Genomic DNA, 26,513 nt, shown 5'->3' on the forward strand with positions numbered 1-26,513 from the left:
AAATTCATAAAAATACGTATGAAGTTTCATAGTATATGTCTTATTGTGAACTGTGGTCGTACATTTGGCAGTTAATAAACTCGATAATAAGCCAAATAGGTTATTGAAAACATTTTTGTCGACTTTTTTATTGAATTGATTGAGATACTGTGCAGATGGTCTCGTAGGCTGAATAATTACACGCATTAAGCCTCGCGATGGAAATGCGTAGAAATCGACTTGTGCATCTTTATTACGTTTTATAATCAATATATATGGCTGCACCATACGTTCATTACTTTGGAGCTGTACAGTAATAACATCATTACCACCTAGTGGCTATATAGTATATAGTATTAAATATACATAAAAGAAATATTTTTTTCGTAAGATTTTATTTTTTAATGAAACAATTTTTTAGAGTTAAGCTATTCTGACACCATCACGCGCCTTGTTATACACAATATTTATATGTACCTATATTATATATATATATATATATATTACTGGGTGGGTCGTACTTGCGACTATATATTATTATCGTATACACTCGAATATGTGTTTAATGTATAGGTGTATACACCACGATGAAACCGGAAACGAGGCGTGAAGAGAACACGTGTTTAGTCGCGTCGCTAAAAAGTCCACAAGAACGCGTTTTTCCACATTATCGCGCGAGCGGGACTGCAGTGGCGGCGGGCGAAGGCGAAGAGGACATGTTGCAGACAGTGTTTCAGACCAAATACAGCGACAAGAACGGATGGCGTCGTCAGGCGTACATATAACATATAGGTATATACATATAATTTCTGACGGAGGTAAATGATAAAGCTCGAGCGAATGACAAAAAAATATATATAATATAATAATAATAAAATATCCCCGAGAATAATAATAAAACATAGTATACGCGAGGACAATGGCTCGTCTCGTTAATAGTCGCGGCCTACAATGAATCGTATTACTATTATTATGGTCAGTCGTATTGCATGGGCATTAGGCACTAGACAGTGATAGCATATAACCAGTATCAACCACTGCGTGGTTATATAACAATAATATTGTAGTGTGCCGTTTCAGGTTAAGTCTCCTCTACGGTAAGACTCCTCCTCGATCACAGTAAGTTATCGTCAAAGTAAATCAACTCGACTTAAGCCTCTATACTCCATATTACGTTATTTTATATTATACTTATGTTGCGTAAATAGGAAGCAATTGTTATTATAATTTCGTACTACGTTCTACGCTTTATCGCCAGTCGTCGGCTGTTTTACTGATTTATCACGATTGATATATACATTAAAAATATTAAAGTTTAATTTTATTATGATATCGTTACTTTCGTGGTAAACGTGTGATTGTTTTTCAATCTAAATTCTAAGGTCTTGGTGCACCTTTATAACTATACTTTATTTTATCTTGATGTGTATTATATTTATCATAAGATATTTAAAGCGAATAACTTGGCTATAGTAATTTGACTTATGTTTATTATTAACATGTAGAATACAAGAACTTACTCGTCTAATTACTGGCTTATGGCTGGGCACTATCGCCACCCTGAAAAGTCTGTTGTTGCAGACAGTAATTTGTCCTTATGTATATAAATATATATATATAATATATCAGTGATGGATTAAAAAAGTAATTTTGAAACAACTGCCCCTTTGAGTAACAACTTAAACTAAACTAAATTATAATGATAATAATACAGTTTATATATCTATGTAGAATATATAAATATATAAAAATATATTTATACAATTATTTACCTCTAAAAATGATATATATATATATTAAATTTTCCTTTTTTTTTCGATCATTCATGAAAAAAATTTTCAGAAAGCTCGATATTTCAGTAAATAGTATATCAAGAGCCGTTTAATATAAGTTTTCAAACATAATATAAAATATGTTTCTATGCACTGCTATTAGAACAAGATCATTACGATTAAAATAATTAGATACCTATACAAATATTTGAATTTTGAGTTTCTTTTGGTATATATGTTGTTTATCTGCTAGCATGCTTGATTGATTTGTGTAAATAATGTACATTTCACAAAGTTTAGAACGGTACACTTTAGTCTACACCATGGTTGTGATATAATCACAAAGTTATTTACATAGATAATTTATTATTATTATGTCATTCTGTGGTATGGGTTAGGTTAGGTTGTTGCTATCACTAATCTCAAAATCCATGTGAAATCCACTATTTACTTACTAAAGATAATATATCATTCACTGAGGATACTCACTAAGATAAATAACTAATACGGTTGATAGCTCTATTAAAATAATGCCGCCATGTATGGGGAACAAACCCCTACATTACTCCTTGCTATTCTAAGCGAGCACTGCTTGGCCAATAGGTTATGAATTACAAATGCGATATTGCAAGATAAAAATTATACGCTCAGACGATTACGCTACTGCATCTGACATATTAATTAGATAAATATGCACCGGCGTCATTATTCATAAAAAAATCTTTTTTATTTAAATAAAACTGTCAAGGTTTATTGGTTTAATTAACTACCTATATAATTATATACGTTTCAATATTAGTTGTTAAATTGTATTAAATAAAATATTAATACAAATTTAATGATTAAGCGTTTTTTTACATATCAACTTTTATTATATATTATATATAATTAATTTTGTCTGTGATAATAATTTATAATAAATATTTTCTCTACAATTCAGGTATAGTTGAGTAACAAGTCATTAGAAGGGAGGGATACCTCAGATATTATCTTCGCTACTCGTCAAAAACGAGATCAGCACTCCACTGTGAAGTATGTACGTATTTTATGATGCGTACTATGTGATGCGACATACGCACTGTATATCATCGACTACCGCGTACGTACGGGAGAGCGTTGGTAAAAACGAATAAAAAAAAAAAAAAAAGAAAATAATAAGAAAAAAATCGAGCGAAACGAGATCCCGTACGCATTTCTTTTCCCGGTCGTCGTCTTTGTTGCAGGTCATTAAACAGGCCGCAATCAAGTCATAAAACACGTGTTTAAAATAAGGTCCGAATCTGACGCGACGTTCAGAATCGTACGGCAGACAGCAGCAGTTCTCGCGGTCGCGGACCGGTCCGCGACTCTCCTCGACCGCGCGGCAGTGCCGTTCCGAAAACGACCGGCGACGACGACGACGTCGTCGTACAGTGTAAACTATAAATTATTATATATGTGTATTATTGCCTATGTATTGCTACAACTGTTTTACACGCGCTTTACTGCTCTATATAAATTTTTTTACACTCAACGACGACTATTTCGACGATAATGTCGCGCTCGTAGGCGGTTTCACTTTTTTTTTCTTAATGCACTATAACGTTATTGCCATTTACGCCCGACCGGCCCTGGCCTCATATATTATCATTATGCGTCTACCGGACGACGACGCGCCGACACCGGGATTCATCGATGTAATATAATATATATTGTATATATAAATATAGTGACCGGCCGACTTGAACTGACTATATAATAGCTTTAGAGTGATAACTGATAGCCATTAGCGAATGCGAAAAAAATAAATGTCGATTGAACTTTCAAAGTGTATTTCATACACTTCCTCATAGAAAACTGTACGTGACAATAGAGCTGCCTTGACGTTGACTATTTTTTTTTAATCATATCAATAAATGTATATTTTTTTTTAAACGTAAAATCGCTTATAATATAAATATATATTATTCAGAATTCAACAGCAGAATGTTTTGTCTGAAAAGTGCACATCGAATATTGAAATAATTTACGTAAACAACATATAGGTACACAACAAAAATAGTTTTAGGCTGTTGTTAAAGAAATTAAAAAACTAGTTTGGTCAATTTTATTTGAAGGATCGCTTTGTATCGATATTATAGTTGTAATAATCAAAATCATTATTTTAAAGTTTCCAGTAAATACGTACGCACTTGTTCGAAATTCACACAGTAGGGCACACGTCCAAATTACTGTTCCGCATACATTATTACGTGAGCAATAAGACATAATATTATATGGAATGTACGTAATATATTTATACATGGTTATTAAGCAGTAAAAGATTGCTCATACCGCTGGTTACAGTTTTTAATAAAATTGATTTGTGTTTTAATGATAATTTATTTATACAGGTATTTAATTAAGGTACTTTCTTCCATTTATGCGATGTGTTCGCCCGTTCAAACCTCCAAATCGGTTCTCTTGGACCTGTCACCGGTTAATGGCATATCGGTTGTACTCAAATATCTGCTGAAATTGATAACTGCTTTGGTTTTATTTTAATTATTCATTGAATGTGTGTCGTTTTGTGTAAATGCATAAATTATAATACATAGAGTGATCTTTATGTAATAGTACGTTTGAAATTCTCATATTCTTAATTGCACACCTATAAGGTTCATATTTTAAATTTCTGTCCTATCGAAATACATATAAAAAAAATCATTACCTTCATAACAATTTCTAACAAAAAGAATAATTCTTATACTATTTGCAGGTCGTTTGAAATACTGCAATAAACAAACTATCTGCATACTGCATCGGGACAAATTTTATTTAATAGCCCTTAAATTCCGTAAGAACTTATTAATACCATAATTTTAAATCACCTGCACACGTAAAATGTATCACACCTACACTCTGCACTCTCCACAGAGTGTTGCACATATTTCTGTAATCGGAACGAGTTTGTCATAGCAGCCGGTATGATATATAATAGGGCACACACCAGTGTACTTACATTTGCGCGCATCAAATCGCAGCAGAAACGAAACCAGATCATAAAATTATCGCACGCATGATATCTACCTATAAAGCGCAATATTATACCGGCTATACCTGCCTGCCTCCCGGGTTCTTTATATTCTCGCAGTACATCTAACTCTCCCTATGTACGACTACAATATTGCTGCCACCCCAGTCGCCCTACCCGTCACACAACTATGGTGTTGATTTATGCATTTCAAATTTCAATGAGTATAACAATTTATGTGTAGTATTATTATTATTATTATTATTTGTGCAACATGTGTGTGTCTCACCAACTCTGTTGTCGCTACCACAATCACCTCCACTATGTAATATATTTTCAGTATAGGACGTGCGTTGTAAACTTACGTAAAATATTATTGTTATTATGCGATATTCACGCGCGGGTGGGTTATATAGTAGCTGGTATATCTTTATCGCATGTCGATGCGCATATTATACCTAACTGTGGCGTCTGAAAACAATATTATTTATAAAAAGAACGGATTTGATACGATTTCTCTCCCGCGATTTCCGTACTCGATGACTGGTTAAAACGTCAAAGTGCGAACACGTTTGGGTCATTGTTTCGTTGTCTATACCATTATTTTTTTTATTTTTTTTCCCCGCAGATTTGTAATAACGGATCGTGAATCCACTGCGTATACTGTACGTCTATAAAGAGGCATTTTAAAGAGAAATACTGTTTTTTTCCTCATCTCCTGTGGCCACCGCCCGATCGTTTGTGGTGGGAAACGCACGGCAGATTGCACGGTCAGCGGCAGATGTATATATATACATGGATTATTTTTTATTTTATCATTTATCACAATCGCTGGAAGAGAAGCGTTTATCCGGCGAGCTTAATTGGATTTCACGGCAGGAGAACAAAAAATGACATCGATGACAATGGACTGTATATACATTATTATGTAGACAACTATATGCGCACCTAGAGTGTTATATTTTCGAAAAGCACAAAAAACGGATATCAACTGCGGATCGCGTGAAAACGCTATTGTGTTTGATCCGCGGATTCCGCGTAAAGACCGAATGCTTCTTCATGCTCCGAAAATATTATTATGTTTTACTCCTTGTCATCGTGCGTGCGCGTCGCGGAAAGTATGCTGTATAACTTATATATAGGTACATGATACGTGCGATATAACTATTCGTACCTATACATCGCCATACATGCGTTCGGTGTACAATAATACAAAAATCCGACACGAATAACGGTTTGATCAGTTTAATAACGTTGGCATTAAATTATTACCGCTGTTATACAATATATGTATTGTACCTGCATCTGTTCTACATATTTCATAAAATGTAACAAAACAGCACCGCGTTAACAATAACGTTAATAAATATAATATATACGCGTATGTTTGCGCGTGAAATTGTGTTTTTTATTTTTTTTCCGACGAATGCCGAAACGCGTAAATGCGCAATGTGTCCTTCGTTCGGTTTTGACACTCGCGCTGCTACCTATTCGGCTACTCGGTCTTAAGACTACCGCTAAGATTTCTATCAGCAACAGCTGCAATCGTTCGACGTTGTATTTTCGCGTTTACGGGCAATCTTGGAATCTGAACACTAAATACAATATTATAACATATGATATACGACGCTGTACAATATGTGTATTACACACACCCATACACAAACACGCGTACACACTTATAAGCATAACACGATATGTGTTCATAATTCGAATTGTAATAATTAGTAAATTTTCATGGGCCGGTGCCAAGAAATGGGGAGAAAAAAATAAAATAAATACTTTTGCTCTGTAAGAATTTATCGACGGTTTTTGAGCTTATCGTATACTCGTATCTGTACCTACGCGCAAACAAGATACAACTGTGCGACTATAGTTTTTTAATTCACAAGCATCATCTGAACATGATGACCTTAATTTTTTTGTTTATGCTATGATGAATACAGCTAGCAATTATAATTTATGTAAAACATAATCTTCTTAAGTGAAATATTTATATATGTACACTTGAGTACAATCATATTATAAATACTTCTGAATTTAAATCGTTTTTAAATTGGCTTGGATTTTAAATTGGAATATATAACTAGTTTGTTGGTGTATATAATCATTACAATTTTTAACTCGATTGCCAATCAAAGGTTACGCTGTTATACATTAATATTCTTTTGTATTTTTATTCACAAAAATGAAATTCGTCACTAGTCGGCGGCTACTTATATTGTATACCTAAAATATGATTACCATCCCACCTGCTGTAATACCACTGTAACGAATTTAAATTGCACCGCTGCAATTTTATCTTTCGTAAATAAAAATATTGGTAATACGCGTATAATGTATATAATGTTAACAACTATTACAAAATCCGATCATAACCATGTCCAAGGTATTTAACTTTGTACTTACATCTAATTTAAATATGTCTTTAAGGCTTCTTAATTTAAACTCGGGTAAGAATCGAACACATTAATTCATTGAAATTGCACACTTTATGTGGTCCACGACTCGTGTACACTTCTGATCATAAAGTTAATTGCATCAAAATCAGCCGAGGCGGGGCAAGGTTTAATTTTGTTATTTATACTTTTTTACGAGCATCGTGTTGTTATATTTGTTCCTGTCGCATATATAGACTTTTAACAGACTATTTTGAAGATGGGACTCCACATCTCCAACAGTAATAATACGAATGAACACGATGGCGACTAAAATAATTATCTAAAACCTGTTTAGAAATCAACGTCTACAGTGTTTAGATATGAGAAACCAATGAAGGTATCTATAAATCATATTAATACATTATATATAATATATATATTATATTATTATCAATAATTGAACAAATAAAAAAATAAGAAATATTTTTGACGCTTAATTTTAATTTTACGTGATTCCGACAAGTCACCACGATTGTATATATATACTAACCTACCTATTTATAACCTATAATTATTAACTGAAAAAGCTTAAATATGTCGCATTTTTTGGCACGAGATATTTATATTTAAATTATAAAACAATTCGTATCGACGTGAGTCGTTTATATCACAAAATCACAAGATAGACAATTGATTATTTTTCTAGATTAGATATTTTTAAACTAATAGATCATTTTTTTTTAATGTTCAGTATTTTATTTTTTTTTGTTTGATATATAATATAGATAGGTGCTACAATTAAATATACGATTATAGTTGTATTATTTTTACTGTCTATACGAAAAACAAATATATGCTATTAATCACTACAATCTGTTTAAGAAAATAATTGAAGTTGATAATCTCAGTTATATAAAATAAGTGCCGATATGTGATTATTGTATAATTTTTAATCGATATTTCGTATTATTCATATAAGTTTTTATATCTTATTTCAATTTAAAAAAAACAGGTTCTGTCATCGTATTTTTTAGAAGCTAGAAAGATAATCTCGTAAGAAATAAGTTATAGGTACAAATGGATTGTTAATGATATGTATGGTCGTATGGATACTAAAATATTTAATCATCAACCATATAATATGTAACTGTGAGGCTTGAACATAAATAAATATATACATATACATATTATATATAAAGACATTATATTGAAATAGTTTAAATAAATGGTTTGCCAGAATTAGTCATTTTTTTAAATTACACTTTATAATCCATAACAGTAAATGATTATAAAATTATAATACTATTAAACAAATAATTACAAACAACTTTTATGATTCAACTAGTAACTATAAATCTTAGATTAGTACCGTGTATAAATGTATAATACACCTATAATATATACAATGGGGGAAAAAAAAACTTTAAAAAGCTATATTATTTTAGTCTACTATTTAATTTTAAAACGTATTTCTTCATAACGTTTCTCATAGCTGCGCGCTATAAAACCAATAAAAAGTTGAAATATTTAATATACTATCTTTTACTTAAAAAAATAAAATTAGATAGGTTATTTTATAATTCAAATTTTGATTTCGATAAGAATAAAAACAGTAAATCATCATTAATTTTTTTTTTTTTAATTGTCCTTAACAATTTACTGTTTAATGTCCACAATTATAAAAATCAATTTCCTTCACAATAGGACCATTTCAATAGTAAAAAAAATTAATTATCGTAGACGCACAATTTGTAACCCCACCAAGCAACAATCTTTTGATGCTACTTGAATTTTTTAACAACTCGTGGAACGCGATGTAACTTCGTCGCGTATCAACTTTTGTTACGCCATGGTGTTATGTCTTTATACGTTCATACATCTATTTCTGTTACGCGTAACGCGTTTACATTACATTATGCGCAAATGTTACAAGTGTGTACGCAGATAAAGTACCTACCTATCATTGAACAATTTTTAGATATATATATATATAAACTTAAGAATATAAAATTAAAGGAGGTTACACTAATGTCAACTGCACACAATAATTTTTTACCTAGCTCAACCACTCAATTTCGAAAATCATTTTTGTTAGTTATTTAGTATATTATGCAATCATTGCGTAAATTTCCGTGTGAATTATTATATTTATTTTATATAATGACATAAATCGCTTTATACCGTGATGGAGATACGCGTGATCACACTGGCAACAGTAGTTCACATGATTAGGATATCGTGGTTAGAAAAAATATGCGTAAAAAGTTTCTGAGTTGCAAGTATTGATGTAAACAATATAAAAGAGTGTAGTTCGCCGAGTACCTAAGTACTATCTTATTTAATTTATAGAGATCATCAAATGGTGACCGTAGAAAAAAAGTTAATAGATATAGGTATCGACGGCGATAATGATTAATTATCGTTTTCAATCGTATTTTTACTGTTAGTTTTAATATGCGCGTTTAATATGGACGTTTTGGGAAAATAACGATGGGAGGCGCTTCAAGAACATGTTATATATTTTATGGTATTGTGTGCGCACACATGATATAATATTACGTAAATCGTATATTATATTATTATTGTTTAAAAACGCGTAGAGTACAACGAATACGCACTGTTTTGTCATTACACCGGCTATCGTCTATTTATAATAGTAACGTGCTTGTTGTTCGTATTATTATTATTATACGACCTATGCGTTTGCTCGGACTTTGCACGCGAGCGTGCGCCCCCGCTGTAGCGTACCGGGGCGACACAATGCCGAGCGCGACGGTCTTTTAATAATTGTGAGCAATTGTTTCGTCGGCCGACGAGCGCAATATTATTACCTAGGCATACACACACGCGTGCATAATATACACACAATCATAAACCCGTACATAAAAGTGCAGTATAATATTGTCCTCAGACCTTAGGGGTACACGCGTATGTAATAAAATAATGTATGTGTAAAAAAAAAAAAAGAATATAAAAAAATATCCGTTCACTGCCAGGTATAATATAATACGTGGCCGCCGCGAGTGCGTATATTATAATGAACCGATGGCGGCGGCAGTGTTTATGTTCTGCAACTGATATTGTAGCGCACTGCAAGCGCACTCGATGCGAGTAAAGGGCTATAGTACGAGAACGAAATAATAATAATAATAATAATAATGATAATATGCGTATTATAATATTATCGTAGGTACGTTAGATATTCTATCGACCGGATCGTGAACCGCGGATTGTCTCCGCAATAACGATAGCGCCGCCACGCATATTAACGATATTACGTATGCGTATAAAAAATATATAATATTACGTGTGTGTAAGCTGGTAAAGGTCCGTTGTGTGTAAAACAATGTGCGGCGAATCGTTTGACTCAATATCGATGCCGAAAAAGATTTAACAGCCTTCCGATCGCACATGCTATATTTTTATCGTAGTACAACGCGATTTGCGACGAATTAAACAGTTGGACAATATCAATATTGTGAATACGTTGTTGAGTTGATTTTTACTTTTGCATTGGTACAGATCCGATTTCTAATATTATACTGCTCTATACAGCAATGGATCCTTTTGTCATATCCTATAGACCTCCAACCAAATTCCACACGAGACCCAAAAACTGCTCATTCGGACTTTGTCTTGAATAGATGTATCATTAGTCATTACGTTTAAAAAAAATATCACTTATGTTTGATTAATATTGTGGAAAACAGTAGTTCTCGTATGAAAAAATAAATCTGATAAAAAACGACTAGACAAAATCCGGAAATATAAAAATATAATAATATGGTTTTTAAGTTTACAATTTATTCGCATTATTATTTTCAACGATTCGATTATTTTATCAGTGCAAAATAATTATAACAAATAGTTCACTCTTTATAATATCGTTTATAATTGCTTTAGTCTATAGAAATTAATGGCAGTTCCATGCTTCCTCGTACGTTCAAGAAAAGGACATAATAATTTCTCAACATTTAGTATACTTGCAATATTAGAAAGTTGTTTAGAACAGACGTCCAATGTTTCAAGTCGTATAATAGAAATTATATTATGTTAATACACCATACTATATTTCATATTGTCATTTATATTCGTGAATTATTTTGTAGAAGGTTGTATAACGTACCCGTAAATGGCTTTTGTTGTACAAGCTTCACTAAGAATTGAGATTCACACAGAAATAGTATATATTGTAATGATAGACTATAAGTTTTGCTAGAATAGTCAGCAGATTTGTTCAGTACTCGGGTCACATTTTTAAAACGAAAAAAATGTATAGCAAAAACGAATACGGCATTGACAGCTACATTTAATAATTGAACATATTATGACTTATGAGTTATGACTTACGAAACTATTTTATTATAATAATATTTGACGTCGATCGAATTATGAATGATCTATAGACTATATAATGTTATTTCACCCGCATAGCATGAATATGTGTACCTGTAGCCTATAGGTATAATGAAAAAACTTTATAATTATTATTATTTCATAATATTATATTATATGCGGAGGGCATAAGATATTCATCGAACATCTGAATAATTAAATTAAATTTGTCATGTCTGTAATTGTGTAATATAATAATAACGAATTACAATTGACGACCGTCGACCGGGTAACCACATCTCAGACGAGATGTTCGCTCGTTTCCATAGTCCCCATCAGCATTCTAACGAAAAAAATTATCATTGCAAGATGACATACAGTCCTCATGCGGGTACTCACGTATTATAAATGACGCCAAAACGATCTGTTGTAGTGTAGGTGAAGGTGGGAGAATAGCGAACTGCATACTTATAGTATAGTATTGGTATGATAATATATAATTCGTCCATTGGAATATCATCAGACGCATATTGTAAATATAAACGAGTGCTGGTAATAATCACGACGATGCCACATCTCGTATAACTGCAGATCGATTGAAGTGTGAAAGAAAGAGAAGATTTCTCCTATTGTTTTTTTTTCCGTTTCGTAAATTCGTTGTCACCGCAGTGTACCTTACCACTTGTTCTTGCCACTTGGGTAACCATATTATATGTTTAAAAAAAAAAAAAAAATGTAACAAATAATTTTGCCACAAATAACAAATATCTCTAAAAATCGTGAAATGTTATTTTGTAGATAATGTTTATCTGTTAAATGATATGTGTTCAAAACGGTTTAAGATAAATCGGTAACCCATGGCCTAAGATAAAATAAGCTTTCAAATTGAAGACTATAAAAAACAGCTGTAAAGAATAACGACTAGCACCCACATCATGTCAACATTTACAGTTAATTTTATACTATTTTATTTACCTATAATATTTTATAACCGTAAGTTAAGGTTCAATATAATAATACTATCGTTTTAATTCCTTAACGCATATCGTAGTGTAATAAAGTAGAAACACGGCGAGATCGCAACAGGATAAAAAACGTCCAGTTCAGTGTTTGTCGGGGCCAAGAAAACACGACGTCGCTCAAAAAAGGGATAACTCTAATCGTTAGAAACGATACACCATAGTAGTGGTTGTGTACGCACGCACTGTATGAATGTAATATTAAATACATACTATACACGCATAGGACTTGCTGCAATGTATTGAAGCGTGATCTGAGAACATACTATTTAGTTACCCAAGAGCGATGGTCGATGATTAAGGTTGTGCGATGTGGACACGACGACTGATATAGAATAAAGACTAAAAAACACAAAACGAAAAATATCATTATTTTTAGATACGCGACAATAGTAATAAAATAATAATAATAATAATAATAATAATATTGAAATCATTTGAAACGGAATTTATTGGATTTATCAAAACGATTTGACAGATGCGGTGAATCGAAAAAAAAAAGATCTTCTTTAACACGGACCATGGTCCGTCCACCCATGACGATCACATGTTACCGTGGTATATATTATTTTATCGAGTGTTGGGGCAACGGGGTGATGTCCTATAATCCGTGTGACTATATATATATATATATATATTATATATTATTATTGTCAACGTGCGCGCATAATATTATAATATTATGGAAGACACGACTGCCAACACGAGTCCAACAACGACCACGGTTTTTCCTCGATCCGGTCGTCGCCACCGCCGCCGTGTTTGACACGAAAATCTCCTTTTTTAACAGGACGATATCCACAAGTGGTGGACCGACGTCGCGTTGTGCGCGTGCGAACGAGTCGTTCTATACAGCAACAGCGGCGAAAAACGACAAGCGCACACGCCAGCCGCAGATCCACGGCGCGATTGCGTCGCAGCTCGCACGTGTACAACAGGCGTATGTTACGACGACGCGATGCGTGCACGTAAGTATATAAATTGTAAATGCGTATAATAATATGTATATCCGCACGCTCATCGTAAACTGGCCGGGTGACGCGTACGAGTATCGCGTTATTGTTATCATAAAAATGTCGTCACGAGCCCCAAAACTGCGACTGTTTGCTACAGATTTGATCGCGTGTCGTTACGCCGTTACTGCAGCATCACGCAGCCGGTGCCACACGACGGTTTCCACGAGATTTCCGCGCGCGCTAACCTAACCTAACTCTGGACCAAAAAAATTTTTTTAAGAAATACGAACATTAGTAGTCATAGAAAAATATTTCGTACCGCGTATTTTTGAGTGCCGAATCCTCAGGTTGCACACAACGAGAACTCTATATCGTAGGCGTGAGCGTATTAAGGGGGCAAAAAGGGAAGGGCGATCGCCCCGGGTGACAAATTGTAAAGAGGGCGCTGCACTACACTACCAAAATATTATCAAGAAAAAATAAGATATTATTGGGTTAAGCTTTTTTTATCTAATGATTTAAGTAAATCATCGATGTATGTGCAAAAATTGATCAACCTCCTCCAGACGATTTTTTTTTTTTTTTAGAGAAAAAAGGGTGCTAAAATCGTTAATTCATCTCTAATCATAGGTATATTCCTAATAAACGTTGAAAACGATTTCTGATTTTGAAATTTATACAAATACAATTTTGACTTCTCGCCGACGAAATGCGATGAGATAAAATCTTCGAACGAAACATGAAACGAAGAGTGTGTAAATTGCACTTAACGCGCTATGCGTGTGGTGTGTTTATCCAACAAACTGCACGTATATAGTAGGCGTACGGGGGTTATATTTTACGACTGTTGAGTATTATTATTATTATTATAAACTGTTAGGCGCGCACCTCGTACAACGTTTTGTATAAAGCCTTATTTACACGTATACTGCATGTAGGTATACGCGTGTATCTGCATTTTTTTTTTTTTTTTTGTCAATCTGTATGATATTCTAATAGGAACACGTTAGTTCGGTGTTTTAACAGCGCAGCACACGAGATTTTAAAAACACGATAGGTATATTCGTTATACTATTAGTACACGTTTTATTTTTTTTTTTTTTTTTGGTCTTAATGTGTTTTTAGTGTTTTTATATCAATAATTTTCGAGTTAACGTTTTGCGAAAAATTTCAAACCAATTAAATTATATACCGAGTTTTGTACAGTGTCATTTTTACACATAATTTCATTTTTATGAATAAACATAATATGCATGTTTCTGATGTACTAAAGTCGTTGATGTTCAATAATTTTTTTGGTGCATATAAATCCGGACACTTTAATCACTATTTTATTTTAATTTTTTTCGTATTGCAGGTAGCCAGGTAGATAATATATGTACTTTTACGTTGTAAGTACACATCTATATATTCGCACTATATATAATATATAAAAATGTACTGATCTATTCGAATATAAACGGATTTAAATACGAACGTTAAAATTACGTGAAGTGAAGGTGAAAGAAAAAGTATAGAATATAGTATTTATCCTCCATCCGATCGAGTCGACTGTTATATTTATTTTGTTTTTCTTCTCATTATTACAGCCACCACGCTAACACACTATACTATCACTATATTATTGCTCTGCTCGTACCGTTTTCCCTCAGAAAACTATTGTTTTTTTTTCTTTCCGCATAGTACATAAAATATACGATATACGCTCGCGTTACAGTACCTACCCATATGTATATGAGTGTGTATGTGTGCAATGTTCTCTAAATAATAATAATACGTTGTGTTTATATGTATTGTTTCTCTTTTTTTCCCCTCGTGAGTGTACCGACATTGCCTACGACTGTGAACCGTCGCCGCTTTCTCGCGTTAATAAGCTCGGTAGGTTTTTTTTTTCGTATCTCTTGCCCGAGCGTGCTATATAAAAAAACGAAAAACTCACCTAATCTCGGACTTTCTATAAACATAACGCACTCGGACGACTATATACATCGTAAACGCGTCGGCGGCACAATCGCCCCCGGATGCATATTACGATGATAATATATAGTCTAAACCGTAAATCGTTGCCCGCTGGCTTGCACTCATTTGTACAGGGAATTCCACTTGATGTAAGATCGCAGTAGTGTAACCGAGGCAGGTCGTTTTAATTCTATCAACCGGTCGAATCCACGAGACGTATTAATTTTTAGCTATTTTTTATTATTATATTTACGAGTTAAAAACAAAAAAATAAAACACGATATTCGCAATATTGAAAAATTAAAAATACAATTAAGTGAATAAAAAACGTATAGTTTGTCTATAGTCAATAATGTATTATAGTGTCATCACCCACCCAATACATTTTTCACTTAAAGTTATACAACTATACTTTTTCGTATAATCATTATTATGATAAAAATTATCAGCTCTGTTTTTTATTATTTTAACCATATAAATCATAATAGTGATTCTATAGTAAATTAAACATTACAAACACGAGTTTTTTCAAATTTTTTATTTATTGGTCGAAATAAGTAGGGTTAAATATATAATGAAATATCAAATAATATAAACGCAGCTTCGGATCTAAATCTATTTACAATGATAATAAGTCAAAAAAATAAATATTTATCAGTAATAATTATCAATTATGCATAAAAATCATTTTTACAGTACTTAAAATAAATCTCTATTCCATATCATATAATCCATATATCTATAATGCTTGTTACATTATAAATTATAATAACAAATTTAGTTAATATGCAAATTTATTTCACAACTGTATAAAGAGCAAAGTAATACTGGTGTATAAATTTCCTGTAAGTCATAAATCTCTAATGGATCAAGCTAGGATTGAAGGCATTATATACATAATTATAATGATTATAATACTAGTAGCAATGTTATAGCATAATTAAGGGAAACTGTTTCCAAACTTTAAGTTATCCAATTCACACGAGAATAACATTGATGATTAAAATTCAAAACTAATAACATATTTTATCTTTTAATATTCTTCATTCCTGGAAAATTTATTAAGCATTGATCAATAGTTTCTGGATATTAAACTGAATTTTACTTATTGATCATTTTAACCACATTATTAATTACTATCGAAAAAAACTAAGAAAAAATAAAAACGAATATTTTATCACCAAATCACAGGAACGAATCAACATAATATATAATATCAACAATAGTGCATGCTAAACGCAGCGAATAATATATACATATTTATAATAATATATTTGTAGAAATAACGTGTGATAGTATTAGACCAGACCGATTATAATCATTTTATAATTTTTCTCAGTTATGGGTTTGAATTATTTGGCAGATATTATTGTAAGACATTATGGGTAAAAAAAAACTCCCGTTTTTACCAAATAACTATTATAAGAATAGTATAGAATGACAATGGGTAGCATTCTGCAGCAGTATACACCTTGGTATGATATTACATTATAATTTTTTTACAATAACAAGGCACAAGGCTAAATAAGGCGTGTAAGTCGTAGATGACGAGCATTTTGTCTTAGGCATTTTTATTATGACCGTTATTACTATTTTTACAGGATATTTCCACATAAAAACAAAATACCTGCGCCTAAAATGTACGAATACATTATAATAATATAGACTAGACAAATTTATGCATTTAGACTGAGTAGGTAATATAGTCAGTGGCGTCGTTTCATTCATACCGACGGGTTGGTGAAGTGTATTTTTATTGTATACACCTTTTTTAATTTAATTTTAAATAATTAATCGTAATAAACACTTGCTAGTCGAGATTTTACAAAAAAATATTGTTAGACATAGTGGATAGTTGTGAGGGTGACAAAACTAAAGGTTTATTATACAACTTTATTATGGATCAACGCGTCTGATCCAGTGTGTATGCGCAGAAAAAGCTGTATACTAACAATAATTTACTGTATGAGTACATAAAACCAGAAATTGATTTCTCTCTTTGGCTCAAAATCTAAAACAAGTAGGTAAATGCGTAAATACGTTATAGTGGTCCAGCACGAAACCCGTATACACTTTCCCCTGCAGGTTTCAATTAGTGGGTGTATTCAAGAGATCTGCACACGTTTAATACATTATATATAATATATTTAATACGAAGACAATTTATTAACAAAGCACATTAATGCGTTGTGCAATTGTTTTTAGTATAACATTTTTGAACCAGTTATAAAATACATAATAGGCATAGGTATCGCAGTTTATAATAATGGATATACATTGTGGATAACTTCGTATTTTGTTTCTATCCAAATTTGTGCCCTACAAAACCTACATTTATTGATTTATCGATTTAGTTAATGTTTTATATACCTATTAAAAATAATTTTATGTAGTTAACTACGTTTAGTAAATACTTGTTGGTAATCTGGTCACGTTCGACAAAATGATCTTAAGAAATTTAAATACATAATATTTTTAAGACCAACACTATACCTATATAATATAATATTCTATGAAAAATATTAGTGTTAATGTGCTTTTATTTAGCATTGACGTGTTTCAATCATAACAAAATAACGAAAAAAAATAAATACTCTATATAGATACACGAGAGTCAGGCGTTCAAGTGGTTAAAATATTGTTTCTCATTAACAAAAATTGACAACGCTTTAGAATTATTTTATATTTTTAATTAAATTTTATGTTGGTATTTATGAGATGAAATTGTATAAACGGACAATGCATAAAGACTGCAACTTTTGAAGTTTTTATTCTTTATTCAATGTAATGAACTTTTATCGCAGTAGGCATAATTTTTTTCGTCTTTTCATAGCCATTTTCTATTGCCCATGTGTATAATTTAGTTTAAACACGCTTATAACACTAAACATGTTATGTAAGCTAGAAGTATTATATTTATTGACAATATTCAAATTTAATTGTGAATACTTTCGTAGGATTTGCATTAATCTATTAGTATTCACTCATTTATGTATATGAACTTTCTATAATATATTTTACAAATTATTTTTTTGTGATTATTAAAAGCATGTTAAAGTATTGTTGTTTATAATAACCTACATACATATATTTATTATATTCAACCGTCATATCTTTTAAAATTCCATTGAGATAAAACCAATATATAAACATTTTATTAAATTTGCCAGGTACTCGGAAAAAATATCGATATGTAAATTTAAAAAGTATGGGTAGTCATATTAAAATTAAAAGTTACATCATTAGTTAAGTACGATACCTATAACTATAAAATTTATTGACAATCACAAACCTCGAGACCGTTATTATATATCATTACATTTGAATATACTTAAGTTATTATTATAATGAATACATGTTTATATATTTTAAACTATTTATTAAAATTCGTTCAATTAATTTTTAATGCAAGTGAATAAATTAATAATTTATTACTTATTTATTTATAATAAATACTTAACAGGTTTTCACTCAAGGTACTGAAACGTACACATATTATAATAATGTAATCTATCCATATTTGATACGACCATTTGGTATTTTTTATAATTGGTATATCACTACGTATAAAATATTACTTGAATAAAAGATAGTATTATCATGTTATTAGTAGGTTATTGTGAAATTCGAAATAAGACTTAAGATAAGTTCTAGGGTTTTTAAATTTATAAGTAATAGTTTGCATAATAATTAGTTATATATGATATAATTATATTTAAATTTCGTATGAAACACTGTTTTCGAAATTAATAGCAATACATAGTTATTAATTATTATATTTTATGATTAACTTAATTTAATTATTCTGTAATCTATGTGAATAATAACTAGCATATAACTTGGATTTTTTGGCTATTATGTAAACTCTATATTTTCAAAATTACGATGCATGTTGAATTGTTGAACTAGTTTTTACTTCACACATTTTTTTGGAGAAATATAAGTAGGTAATAATTCTCACAGTATTTCATTTTAAATTTGTTTTACGTGTTGTATTACTCGAAGTTTCGATCTTTACTGTTGATAGTTTGAAACACATTGATTAAATTTACGATAAACTATTTACTATTCAGTTAATGTGTTTTATAAACTATATTAAATATTATCTCAAAAGCGAAAAACGAAATTATTTATACAAATTCCGTTTCCGCGTATGTTGTATTTAAGAGGTACTTTAAATAGACAGAATTGACTACCACACAAAAATAATGATTATCGTATTATTTTGATTTTGTAATAATTTAATTTTAATTTTTTGACGTTATAAGAGTAATATAATAACTAAAAATAATGGTAATGAATGTTTAATTTAAAACCAAAATAACACGAAAGAAATTTATATTAAATTATGTTGATACCATTACCTATACTGTCTTGAAAAAAATTAATACTTTTCTTGAATGGTCTTTGATGTGTTATAATGAAATTGTGGGCTGTTTTACAAACAAAAATAAAACAATTTTATCCTGAGAACTATACTAAGGGTTCTTCCATCAACTGTTCATTGTTAAATAAACGTTTTCAAAAAAATCGTATTGTGTTCTAAAAGATAGGTTGTCTATTTGTATTAAGAATAAAAATTGTTAATAGGTTGTTGGTTGTGGCAAGTAATTTAAAGTTTTTTGGAAATAATTTATATTAACGATAAACTAAAATATTTGTATTATGTGTATAAGTAGGGTTTTAAAATTTCATGAAATTTGTTTTCCTGAAATATTTTATTTTAATGAAAAATAAAAAATTATTGTATCTAAAAGTTTATAGTTTTATTAACTTTCAAGTGAACATTTTGATAAGTTGCAGGTTTATTATATGAAGCATAGAAAATATTATGTAGAATATAAATTACAAATCTATGATATAAAAAATTTGAACACAGCTTTTTAACACGCTTGAGACCGACTAAATATAAGTTATTCATTATAAATATTTTCTGTATATAATCAATTTATTATTTTTAATCTATAACCAGACACGTTTAAAAGAAAAAAAAAAATATTTTTTAATATTTCAAGAAGAGTGAAATTTTCAAGTATTATAATAATTATAGTAATAACAATAATTATTATTTATTTTCTTGTATCACCCAATTAAATATTTAAACAATAATATTCTGTGTTATGCCTGGTGTGTAGTACCTACATAAAATATAATAAAAAAACATTGAGAATGTCATGGCAAAGTGCTAAAATTATATGATACTTGATAAGCATAGATTTATACAGTTATTATAATATTGAGTAACAGTACATACGATATTATGTCATGTATGGAATAATAATTTTTATCTTATACTTGCGTGATAGCATGTGGTTCTAATAATTATTCCAACTGACCGATTGATATTTTTTTGGTGGGCAATTATAATGTTAAAAAAATGTACGATGTCTACAGCATGTTATTCGATGCCAACAACAAGTGGACATGAGGTTAGCAACGGAGGGTTTTTTTTTTAAATTTTGTATTAGGTATTCATTATTTGTATATTGCTTTATGTAGACGTCGTCACGGAAGGGCCAAATGACCTAACAATATATATATATATATATATAGGTATTTATAATTTATATGAATTCAACAGACATCATGTAGATGTATTATTATACATACAGTTCATTTATTCTTTAACATATATATTATAGGTGCGTTCGAAGTATATCATTTGAATTAAAATATATCAATAATTCAAATTGTATTGATTATACCGAATTACAACATAAACGGATAGAGTAGGTGTATAAATGTATAAATTACTAACTTTGTACAAGTTTTAAAATGGAGATTCGAACTAGGAACATAAAACTTGCAATTTTTTATGACATCCGGTAAAAAGTTCAAATTAAATTTAACACAAATTAAATCTAAATACTATTGGTACCTATATTATGCCTATTTATTATTATTTATTGTGATAATGCAAAAATATGCAATACATTATTTTATTTATTTATTTATTTTTTTTTTTTTTTTTAATGGAATCTATAATTATTATGGTTTATAAAGTATATTCGTATTGAACTAAACGTGTGTTATATATCAACATGTTACAAATATGCAATGACATAAAGTTCCAAGCCTTAGTTGAATAATATGATGGTAATTTATTAATATCATATATATATATAATAGGTAAACAGATACCTATCTAATAGTATTATCAATACAATTTTCATGTAATCAAATACGTAGAGGTTATGATGCACAATAATGACATTTTTTTATTCATTAAAAATGACTTACAGAAACTAACGACGATCGTGAAATTCCGTTCCTGTCATACTCGAGTTAAATACGTAATATTGAGCTTTTCCGTTATTAGTATCGTTTAACATTTTACGGATAAAACATATTATTGGGGAATTATTAATTCCGCCGAAACTACCTGTTTAAGAAAAAGGTTTGTATCGATTTTGCCGGCTATTCATTTTTCCAGCTACTGTTAATAATATTTACACATCGATTTCGCCGGACACTGTTTATCCCCCCCTTCATTGTATATATGTTTAAAATATAATGCAGCGATTCCCAAACTTTTTTAGTTTACGTCACCATAAAAATAAAAAAAATGAATTTTGCCTCCTATGAATAAATAAATAACAAATTTGTAGTATTTAATTATAAAAATATTTTTATTGTTATGACAAAATTAATCAACAATAAATATTATTAAATTTCTATTTAAAGTAGTATAAAACTTTTAATTTTTATGAAAAAAAAAATAATAACTATTAATATTAATATTTAATCTTAATGCGAACAATGTGGTCAAATGTTGGCTGGATGTAGTAATACTTTCCGAAAATTTCTGAATCATGTATAGTACATTTACAAGGGAGGGATAAATAGTAGCCGGCGGAATCGATATACACCCATATTATTGGTCACGTTTCGATGTTCAGGGATGACTTTGATATTTAATAAATACTCGATTTATCGTCAGGTTTATGATATTAAAACAATTTGGACGTCACGATGACTAATGGTTTGCGATAAGACATAGAATTATTTGACGACGGAGTGTATGGAAATAATTTTCAGACATAAAACAATCGACTATTATCCAGTTTATCATTAGTGAATTGCAGTTTGTTCACTTTTTTCTGGAAAAATATATGGATTATCTGAACCAATTTTTAAAACCACTCGACCCTAGCCAACGAACGTTCTGGTCTCATTACTCCGTGACCATGGGATAACAACATCACAATATCTGAGAATACTTTACTCATTTAATTTGACCATGCCTAAAAAACCGGTCGATAATGCATTGAGATTAAAGAAACATTGTTTAAGTCGTCAAATCGTGGTTTTGGTGCATTTGGATTAGTCATAAAAAAATTCAAACCTTTAACTTTTTATTCATACTCCAAAAACTAGCTGTTTCAGATTGTAATATTACGATGTTTAACTTAGTTATAAACGCAATTATCCAAAATTTAATGTGCCAATTTGTTAATTATATTGTGCAATAAATATAACGATAATTAAAAATAAGTCAATGAGCTTTTAAAATTCATTCGATGCATGTATATGAATAACAAATTCTTTATAATTTGGATTTGTGCATTTTTCTCTTGACTATGTATCAACTGGAAAAAACTAAACGAGAAACGAAAATCGAGCTTGGAATCTTGTCGCCCCCGTAAAACTCTTCAAAATATGTAATTATTTTTTATATATTTATTTTTCGGTAAATTCAATATGCATTTCTGATCCAATTACACAGTTCATATCAGTCGTATAATCATAATATATATATATATATATTATGTTTATATTCTTCGTCAATTGAACGCCAGTAAGATTACTTTAAGACGTGCTAAATTACCTTTTATTTCAATGTGAAAATACTCTATAAATTCCAGGGCACTCTTGCTAATTGTGATAGATAACGTTGATTAACTTGAAAAACATAAAATAATTATTAACTCTATTACCTTTTTGGTACCTATAAGAATCGTTTATTTAATTTTTTTTTTTATTTTCAAACAATAATTATGTGAAAAATATAATAGCACAAATAATTTTGCGTGCACAATTATATGGTATTAATATACATCTATAGTCGTCTTATATACTTATATTATTTATAACGTTTAACACTATATATTATCCGGGTGTACGGGTAACGTTATACCTGTACAATGCATATATGCAACTAGCAATGGTGAAAACCACTTTGATTTTGCGAGAAAAATCGTCTTGGACTCAATTAATTTTATAAATTGTAAAAATTCTTCCATAAGAACTCACCTCGTATAACATTAACATCAAGTGTGACAAATTATGTAATCCGAAACTCCATGAAGGTTGACTCCTCTTGTGGTCACATTATACACAGAGTCGTGCAGCATCCAACTTTTTATTCAAACGAATGGTTTACAGACATAATATTATTATTTAAACTAAATTATAAAATGCACCATCATAATAATAGTAATATATACATTTTAAATTTATAATTATATTTAATGTTGTGTGAGTAAAAAACAATTATCTCGAAATCTCTATTTTTAGGTAATTTTTTGGGCATATTTACATATTGTAAGTGTTATGTTAATATATACTGTTTTAGTATCTATTTTCAATAATATCGAACATTTATACAAATGCTTAATAACTATGAGTGGGTTACGGATATATTTAGATTATTACTAAGATCTTCTAACGTGTAATTAGGTATTCGACTCAAGGTTTTCAAACATAATTATCGTATTATTATTTAACTTTTATTGATGTTGATATTAAACTTAAGATTACCGATTAAGTATTCGATTAAGTAATACTTTAATTCATATTAGTATAATATTATGTACATATTTTATTGTTGTGCACAAAAATTAAATTTCTTTATGTGGTATCTATTATTGTGAGCCATTCAATAACGCGAACTGCATTATAGTATAAAGTATTCATTGTTGCGCAAAATGCATACATATTTGATTGAAATGAAGAACAAAAAACCTTCAATTATTTTTCATTAAACGTGATTTATAATGGATAGGTGGAGTAAGCCCGGCTTCTGTATTTATAATATTATTTTTTGCGGAGAAAAATTCTTCCTATTCGTTAAAACAAAAATAGCCGTGTACAATATACAATAGGTACACAACATAACTCTGAACACTATAATTAATATAATATGTATTATTTAGTATACCATGTATAAATCAAATAATGTATTAAAAAAAACCTATAGTTATACATATAAATAATATTTTTAGCACTTACGCGCACAGTTACTATACGTATACATTAAACTTAGCGCTGTTTAATAATAGGTGTACATGCGACACAAATACATATAGTATTATTTTAATATTGCTGGTATATTTGTTATAATAATACTCGGTTTGGGTAACCTGTCACCTGCACTGTATATTATTAAACTTATATTGAACTTGCTGTACTTCATTCAATGATTCGTCGCCACGTCGTACTTATACACTTAAAGTATATATACTTACAAACGTGTGTGTGTGTGTATAATTAATATTTCAATTGCGGTATCGACGTTGAAAAGTGCAATAATTGGAAATTTTTCAATGCCACTAAAAAGTGCAGCGGTTATATCATATACCGGTCGTGCTTATTCAGTTGAGTTTTTGTATGACTATAATTATATGATATACAAGCAACGAGACCTTCGCGGGTGTCAGTTGTAGGTAAGATACATATTATTATTATATTCCATATAATTATAATTATATACTCATTAAGTTTAGGTATACGTAAAGTGTATACTGTATACACACTAGTTTGCATATATTGTAGCACGCTGAAGATGTTTATTTGTATATTGGAAATAAAATAAAGTATAATACCGAACACTTAACATACATTTTACGTGAAGTCGTGAGCATATATTCATGTATACAATACTATAATTCGTAAAATCATGTAGAACACTTAAAATTATTTTTAATCGAAAATGGTTTGGTATAATAATTTTAAAGGTACAAACAAAAAATATTTGCTGGACTCGATATCATCGATAATAATATTAAAATTATGCCATATAGTAATATTTGTCGTCACCTCAGGATACGCGCCGACGAATCGGCGTCATCATCGTTCACTGGACTATCTACTGCTGCAGATTTCTCGTCGCCAACGCCATTTTCCGGTTCGATAATCATCGTCATTATATAGTATTATCGTCGTAACCGTATTGTTTTCTAAATGACTATAAATACGCCTCCGCAGACATCTAGGTATATGGTGGTGTTAATTAGAGTGCGAAAAAACTCGGACGCATTGTTGTATAATTGCATTGAATACGTGCTGGTGGTATAAGGCGGGTATGCAACTAAAGTAGTATTATAATATATTTCACGTGCGTCGCGCGGTCACCGTTCGACGTTTTCCGGTATAATACGAAAAGTATATATTATAATATCGTCGAGAGAGGATGGGTCGCGCGAGACTGCAGCAATGGGAAAACCGCGCACATCACATTGTCTGCGGCTAATACGGAACGAATCTATGTCGCACAGGTATAATATAATAATATATTATGTTGTGCACCGCGTGACCTATTAACTTGATGTCGCGAGACAAAAGACAATTAACGCGGCTCATTGTCGTTAATAATAATACTAATGAGAAAAAGAATAAAATTTAAAGTACCTATGGACCCTGGAAATCGGTAAGAAAAATTAGAAGAGCGAGAGAGAGAGAGAAGAAGAAAACCGAAAGCAAAAAAAAAACGGACGATAGAAAAATCTCGAACGGTCATCATCGCCGTCGTCTTCAAATCGCGTTGCAGTTTGTCTTGTCAGCAGCAGCTGTTTCGCTGGGCATAATAGTAGTAATAATAATAATAATAATAGTCGTTTACGTGATCGAGAATTGAGACATTTCGCGCGGCGGAACCTATAAGGACCTGGACTAGCCCGTTTTGGTAGTGCCGTGCGCGTATATAAATCGTAAATTATCATCGGCGTGTGATCCAGATTGAGACATTTTCGTCGTGATTTAGACGTACATGGGCCGCAGCGCAAAAACCGCACGGACTGGCTCTTTAGCGGCGACGGCGACGTATATCAGTCACCATTAAACGACCGTTAAGACCGCCACGACGACCCTTTGAAGCGCGTAAATACTGTTGCACACAAACA

The sequence above is a fragment of the Melanaphis sacchari genome, unplaced genomic scaffold, assembly GCF_002803265.2.
Source record: "Melanaphis sacchari strain LSU unplaced genomic scaffold, SCAv2.0 Contig22_pilon_pilon, whole genome shotgun sequence".
Lineage (NCBI taxonomy): Eukaryota > Metazoa > Arthropoda > Insecta > Hemiptera > Aphididae > Melanaphis > Melanaphis sacchari.